The following is an 8,607-nucleotide window of genomic DNA, read 5'->3' as shown; positions in this document are numbered from 1 at the left end:
TTTTATTTATTTATTTTGCATATTGTGCAAAGACCCCAGACTTAAAATGTCCTTTGTATACATCTTCTTTCTCAAGGTCCTCTTCAGCTCCTGGCGCTTCATCTGCCAGGAAAAAAAGTAGAGAGAAAAAAAAAAGAGTAGGAAAAAAATAATAAATAAATAATAAATAAATAATAAGTGTGTGTGTGTGTGTGTGTGTGTGTGTGTGTGTGTGTGTGTGTGTGTGTGTGTGTGTGTGTGTGTGTGTGTGTGTGTGTGTGTGTGTGTGTGTGTGTGTGTGTCTCAAATAGACCATTATGAACATTTTTATTTTTGGTTTTTTTCCTTCTTTTTCTGAAACGTAATGTCACGTTAATAAACTTGAATGAAATAAAACCTCACCGTTTTTTGAAGGTTAATATGTCTTGTTTTTTTTCCATTTCAGTTTGCACATAACTTACATGAATAAAGAATGATGTTGGAAAAACGTACCAAAAAAAAAAAAACCAATAAGTTAAACGATGGACAATAAAAAATGACAAATTATCAAACCTAAGTTAAAAATATTAAAAATCTGATTATTTTACAATCTAGTTCTTATTTATGTTGTGCTTAATGCATAGCAGACGTTGCTCAATAAGTGTGAAGATATTTCAGTGACTCTCATCCATCTGCAATTAATTGTACATGCCGTGATACACACTCATAATGAAAGACACACAATCTCATTGATTTAAAGCATACCCATTGACAGACAAACACTGTCACTAACAGACAAGACACACACTGACTTACGCACAATCCCTGACATACACACACACACACACACACACACACACTCACAGACAAACACATACATACTGACAGACACAATCACACATTCTTGCACACTCTCACAAATTAATTTTATTTTTTGAGGCCCAAAAAGGTGGTGGGGTCCTCTACCTGGAGTACAGTGTTGGATTGTGCTGTAATAGTGCAGCTTCACTCCTTCCCCGCTGGTTAATATGCCAGGGCCGGAATTGTCATATCATAACAGGTTAGGTGCCCCATGCACTCGCCCAGTGTCGGCCCTGAACAGGTTATTGAAACGGAAGAAAAGGAACCGCACTCAAAGCCACTTAAAACTGGCTGCACCGAAGTAGGACCAGCAAAACCAAACCCGTTTAATAAAACAGGAAGAAATCTTCAGGCACTCACAGAATTAAAGCACCAGCAGATTCATTGGATCAGGAAGGCAAAGCAACGTTTCCACCTATTAATAGGTCTTTATCAAGCTGGAGTTCAGTTCAATTTTACTAAACAAGGTTATTCACTAAACTGTGAATTCAAAGTGGATTTCAAATCTAAGGCCAGAGTAGCTGAATTGGAAACTTAGCTGACTTTGAGAATTTTTCCAGTTCAGCTACTTTGGCCTCGAATTTGAAATCCGCATTAAAATCCCAACAATTCCCACTTCAGTAAATAACCACGTAGGACTGTCAGTTAGTGACACATGTGGTATGTAGCATTCCTATCCTGCAAGAGGGAAATCAAGTAGCTGATCAACACAACGTATTTCCTCATTCAGCATATTAATTCTACATATGGCACAGAACCATCCTTCCTGTAATCTCTACCACAGACAGTAATATAGATGTATGTACGTATGATTAGTTAAAGGACCACTCTAGGCACCCAGACCACTTCAGCTTAATGAAGTGGTCTGGGTGCCAGGTCCAGCTAGGGTTAACCCATTTTTTGATAAACATAGCAGTTTCAGAGAAACTGCTATGTTTATAAATGGGTTAATCCAGCCCTCAAAGCCTCTAGGGTGGGGGCACCCTCAGGGCACTATAGTGCCAGGAAAACAAGTATGTTTTCCTGGCACTATAGTGGTCCTTTAAATAGGGGATCATTTGTCTTATGAAATTGTGAGTGTTAGAAAAGGAAAGGTTAAAGGACCTTAACATGTATAGCTTGGAGGAAAGACAAGACAGGGGGGGATATGATAGCAACATTTAAATACATAAAGGGAATTAACAGAGTAAAGGAGGAGACTATATTTAAAAGAAGAAAAACTACCACAACAAAAGGACATAGTCTTAAATTAGAGGGACAAAGGTTTAAAAATAATATCAGGAAGTATTACTTTACTGAGAGGGTAGTGGATTCATGGAATAGCCTTCCAGTTGAAGTGGTAGAGGTTAACACAGTAAAGGAGTTTAAGCATGCGTGGGATAGGCATAAGGCTATCCTAACTATAAGATAAGGCCAGAGACTAATGAAAGTATTTAGAAAATTGGGCAGACTAGATGGGCCGATTGATTCTTATCTGCCGTCACATTCTATGTTTCTATGTTTCTATGTACAAAAGGGCAACACTACATAAAAAAGCAGCATAGTGGCCCAAAGTCAGGACTCTCCTATCAGATCTAAGACAGCTGGCAGTTATGACCTAGCATTTGTAGCACTTTTATACAAAGTCCTTATAAGATGACAAGTGAGCTTGCAATCTAAAAGTGATAATGTTAAATGAGACAACAGTTCTGGATAATCACTCTCTGAGGCCTGGGGAAATTCTAGGTAGAGACGGGTCAGTGGGTGTTAGCGGAAGTGGGTGACGTGAGGTCTTTATAAAATTAGGAAAAGGGAAGTGACAAACCGTGAGCCTAAGAGCCAGTTTAACCCTTTAACCCCTTAAGGACACATGACATGTGTCATGATTCCCTTTTATTCCAGAAGTTTGGTCCTTAAGGGGTTAAATAAACAAGATGATGATAATAAGGTTGTGTAATAACAAATTGAAATTTACCAAATTACGAAATAGCAGCTGAAACTCTCTGCCTGCCAAGGTGGTGTACACTACAAACAAATGGCTTTTGGAATACCCAAATATTTCCTTACTCAAAGAGAAATGTATAATGGTGGGTTAAATTATGATGTTGTCATTTGCTATACTTACATTTGGGTAAAATTAATGAACAAAGCGTGCCTTTGTTTACCATTTCCTTTCTTTTAGAAGCCCTTTGCCACCAAAACTACAGATGCCTCATCTCCCCCTCCCCCCACCCCTCACCCCCATCCCCATATACACATTCTGTCTTTGTTGTAACTACACTGCCCTAATTTTGGTGACATGGTTAAAAATGAATGTTATACTGCCAAAACAAGGTGTCACTATGGTCATTACACCTCCCAACTGTCCCTATTTAGGAGGTACAGTCCCTACTGTGATTCCAACCCCCGTTTCCCATCGTTGTGTCTCTTTTTATTAGGAGATGCGTATTGTTAGTGTGTCTGAGAGTATAACAGAGCTCTAATCTAGAATGCACATAGGAGCACACCAAAATGTATAAAAATAATCTTTATTGTATCCAGTTGTTAAAACATTACACACATTAATTACAAATTAGCAACAACAACAAACCAAGACTACAATAAACAGATGTAAAGATGATGCATAGTAAACAAATTACAATCCCGATAAAGGCTTGTAGAATAACATACAGGCATCTCTATGGCAATACAGGTAAGGTTTCTTTAACCCCTTAAGGACCAAACCTCTGGAATAAAAGGGAATCATGACATGTCACACGTCATGTGTCCTTAAGGGGTTAAACTACAATGTCAGAGATTTCACAACATTTCACGAATGAGCCAAAATACCTCATCTGGAGCCTGCGGCTTTGGCGTTAGATTTATATAAGAAGGTTGCTTTCTGAAAACATATGTGTTTTTGTTGTGATTTTTTTATTTTTATGTATCATTTTTCTTTTTCTGTCTGTAGCTGATTGTATTGTACGTTTCACACAGCTGTATGCTGCTTTGTAAGAGATGGGGGTGTCCACCCCTATTGATCCTCTTTCCCATCCTTCCTGCGAGTTATAAAAGGTTAATTGGCAGTTCCTATAGCCAGGGGCTGCCAGACCCTCTATGTCCTCTTACATTGGAAAATGTCAATCACAGGGGGTCTGAGCTGGGTCTGGGGTCACTGCTCAGATGTTGCAGCATATGTATTAACACACACTCTGTGTCTCCATCCAGGGCAGGGACTACAATTCCCATCATCCCCGGATACATCACAAGTACTACGTTAGCGGATAATGCTGGGAGTTGTAGACTTTAACAAGTTGTTGATATTATTATTATTATTATTATTAAGCTCCTGCGGAGTAAAGATCTCACCATGATGGTACATATTGCCACTAGGGCCTAGAGCTAGTTGCAGTGCAATACGATACTACATGACAAGTCACCTGAAATCCTGGGGAACAAATGGTATATACTTTTATTTTTGCTTTGAAACGCTGCATATACAAAGATTTACCACTTTCACCCCTTCCCGACCGCTGACAGTTCAGGACCGTCATCGGAAAAATCCCCTTGAGGACCGGTGAAGGTCCTGAACCGTCATAACGGTATTATGTACTTACCCGATCACTGTCGATCCACCGGCGGTGATTGGCATTGCTCCAGGTGTGGAGAGACTGCCTGACAACCCAGGCAGTCTCCCCGCGGCAGATTAGGACACCGCAGCCAAGTGATCGCTCAACAGAGCGGTCATATCGTCACAATAGGTGTCCAAGTATCTGCCTGCAGGGGGACTGCCTGTGTTGACAGGCAGTCTCCCTGCAAGTGTAAAATAAAAAAATAATAATAAATAATAATAAAAAATATAATTATATATGTGTATATATATATATATATAGACATATATTATATCTATATAATATATGTCTCCATATCTTTTATTATTATTATTATTATTATTATTATTGCCATTTATATAGCGCCAACAGATTCCGTAGCGCTTTACAATATTTTGAGAGGGGGGGGATGTAACAATAAATAAGACAATTACAAGAAAACTTACAGGAAAAATAGGTTGAAGAGGACCCTGCTCAAATGAGCTTACAGTCTATAGGAGGTGGGGTATTAGAAACATTAGGATAGGAAATATCAAGTAGGAGTGAAGCAGAGCTGGAGGAGAGAGCAAAGCACTATCCCATAGGAGAGCAAGAGACAGGTATGTAAGGGAGAGATTACTCTGGGAGGCCATACGCTTTCCTGAAGAGATGGGTTTTAAGGCCCTTCTTAAATGATTGAAGTCTAGGGGAGAGTCTGATGGCAGTAGGCAAGTTATTCCATAGGAGAGGAGCCGCCCGTGAGAGGTCCTGCAAGCGTGAGTTGGCCGTACGGGTGCGAGCAGCGGTCAGGAGGTGGTCGCGGGCAGAGCGGAGGGTACGAGGAGGGGCATACCTCTGGATCAGTGAAGAGATATAAGAGGGGCTGGAATTGTTCAGTGCTTTAAATGTATGGGTTAGCACTTTGAATTGACTCCTATAGGATACAGGGAGCCAATGTAAGGACTGGCAGAGGGGCGAGGTGTGAGAGGACCGACTGGATAGGAAAATCAGTCTAGCTGCAGCATTCATTACAGACTGTAGCGGGGCAGTACGGCTTTTGGGGAGACCAATCAGGAGAGGGTTACAGTAATCCATGCGGGAAATTACTAGAGCATGGACAAGCTCCTTGGTAGCATCTTGCGTAAGAAAGGGGCGGATGCGGGCTATGTTTTTGAGTTGGAACCTACAGGACTTGGCAACAAACTGGATGTGAGGCTCAAAGGTGAGACCAGAGTCAAGTATGACGCCAAGACAGCGCGCTTGTAGGGATGGACTTATGTGGATATCACTGACTTGAAGGGAGAGTGAGAGAGGAGGATCAGTATTAGGAGGAGGAAAGACAAGGAGCCTGACAACCCAGGCCGAAAGTCCAGAGAATTTAATTTGCTGGCACTATATTTAACCCATTAACTTTCTATGACACCCTAAAACCTGTACATGGGGGGTACTGTTTTACTCAGGAGACTTCACTGAACACAAATATTAGTGTTTACTTTTTTTGCGTTTTTCACACACAAACGGCACTTTCACGGATAATATAATTGTTGTGATACGTTTTCCTGTTTTGAAACACTAATATTTGTGTTCAGCAAAGTCTCCCGAGTATAACAGTATCCCCCCCATGTACAAGTTTTAAAGTGTTTTTGAAAGTTACAGGGTTAATATTTGGGTCAAATATTTTTACATTGAAAATGGCCAGGTTGGTTACATTGCCTTTGAGAGCATATGGTAGCCCAGGAATGAGAATTACCCCCATGATGGCATACCATTTGCAAAAGAAGACAACCCAAGGTATTGCAAATGGGGTATGTCCAGTCTTTGCAAACACTGGCCAAAGTTAGCGTTCATAATTGTTTTTTGCATTTTTAACACACAAACAAATATGAACGCTAACTTTGGCCAGTGTTTGTGACTAAGTGGCTACTAAAAAAGACTGGACATACCCCATATTGAATACCCTGGGTTGTCTACTTTAAAAAAATAAATATGTACATGTGGGGTGTTATTCAGAGATTTATGACAGGTAATAGTGTTACAATGTCACTATTGATACATTTTAAATATGTATGTTTTAAAACCGCAATATCCTACTTGTACCTATAGCTCTATAACTTGCAAAAAAAAAAAGCCAAAAAGCATGGAAACACTGGGTATTTTTAAACTCAGGACAACATTTTGAATCTATTTAGCAGTTTTTTTCATTAGCTTTTGTAGATGAGTAAAACATTTTTCAAGTAAAAGTTTAAAAAAAAATGTTTTTTTTTTCATTTTTTCACCATATTTTATTATTATTATTTTAATTAAATTATATGACACGATAGAAATAATGGTATGTAAGAAAGCCCTTTTTGTCCAAAAAAAACAACATATAACTTGTATGGGAATAGTAAATGAGAGAGAGGAAAATTACAGCTAAGCACAAACACCACAAAAGTGTTAAAACAGCCCTGGTCCTTAACGTACAACATGGCCAAAACAGTCCGGTCCTGAAGGGGTTTATTAACTCCACCTCGGAGTTTCGGGCTGGATAATGTGAATTCTGTGCAGTGTGCTTGCGCCAGACAGCCAATGACAGTGTGGTCGCCCCCCTCTGTGCCACCTGTCTTCCCCTCAGTCCCTCATCCCTGATCTCGCTCTTTGCCACCTGGCCTCAGAGCTTGGAAAACAAGTACGTTTCTCATTTTTGGTTTGTTTTTGTATGTTGGGGGAGGTGGACCACCTCAGAAAGGGCAACTCTAACCAAAACCAGTATTTTATTTAAATATTGATTTGTTGGTTGGAATAACTCTTGAAATTCAGAAAATTAAACCCTATTAAATAAAACCATGGATTTATTTATTATAAAAACCTGTGGTGTAACTCATGTTTTAATCCCCATACATGAGTGATTACTGGCAAGCTAGAATTTAAGACCCTGCAAGTTCTTCCAACACAAACAGCGTGATACTAAGGCATCAAAATCAATTCTTATATGTAGAATGTCTTGCAGACATTAACAAATCCATAGATTTACCTGTAGGTGGGACCATGATAACGATAGTACGAGGAGGTCTCCCAATGCGCTTTTCATTTCAGATATCATTTTTGTGCTTATTCTATAACATCAGCATTATCACTTAGAGTTTCACCTTCGACACCATGTAAACAAACAATGCAAACAGCCGACACAAAAAAATCTCAATAGCTTCTTGTAGACAAGATGACACCTGAAGATCAGGGAAAAAATGCCAATTTTTTACAAAAACAATATATTCTTCCCGGAACTCCGTTGTCAATAAGTGAAGATTCACACTGGTAAAAAGCTTTTAAATTACTAAAACCATCGTGCCAAATTGCCGGTTGCCCAGCAGACATTCTTTGAGCAATTCTCTTCTAAAGTCATAGTATGAGCGCGTAATGGAATGTTTACAAGGATACATTGATGAAACAGAAACACTGTGTCTTACATGGAATGGGAGGAATAATACACTTAGTGATAACAACATCACAGCCAGGTTTTACAGTAGTATATGGAAACAAAGGGAGAAAGGTAGCGCAAATAATATATTTACACTGTTAAAATAAATAAAAAATGTAAAAAGACTATTATAGCAGTGTAGCAGAGCTTCAATATTTATCATAAATATCTCCGCTGTATAATCCTTGTAGCTGAGGAAGCAATACGTTATCCAAGACACAATCCCCCCAGTAACTGGACGACACGCAGTTCTGGGAGTCAACTGGTTCTTATTCAGCCACAGCGGGCTTTTATGCAACTCCCCATGCAAGGGCATTCCCCCGATGGACCTGAGAGGGGACAAGGGACAAATCAACATTTTACAGACTCCTCCTCTGTGCCTGGGAGATAATTGAGTAAATACAACTCTTTAATTTTATCTCTCCAGTACAGAAAATATACAATATTTGCAAATATCATAAAACACATTTTAATATTTCAGAACCCCACGAAAGTCACCGAATAGCTGGGATCTGAGCGCCCACTTTGTCAAATATCATTCAGCTCCATTCGGTGGTTCGGGAACACCATTCCAGTGAAGTTTTGACTGGTCGGCCACAAGGTAAAGCCCCAAAACAGTTCCAGAGCAATTAAGACTCGACCAGTTTTCTTTCGTTGGTTCTTTCGAAGGCTTCCCCTGGCTGCTAGCATACGAATGTTCCCCCTGTTCGGTAGCTTAGGTCTCCTGGTTCGGGAACTTGGATAGGCAGCGGTATCAGTTTACCGGGTGTTCGCGAGGTAAAG

This window comes from Pelobates fuscus, chromosome 11 (assembly GCF_036172605.1).
Source record: "Pelobates fuscus isolate aPelFus1 chromosome 11, aPelFus1.pri, whole genome shotgun sequence".
Taxonomy (NCBI): domain Eukaryota; kingdom Metazoa; phylum Chordata; class Amphibia; order Anura; family Pelobatidae; genus Pelobates; species Pelobates fuscus.
The sequence above is the reverse complement of the archived record's forward strand: the minus strand, read 5'-3'. Positions refer to the sequence as shown.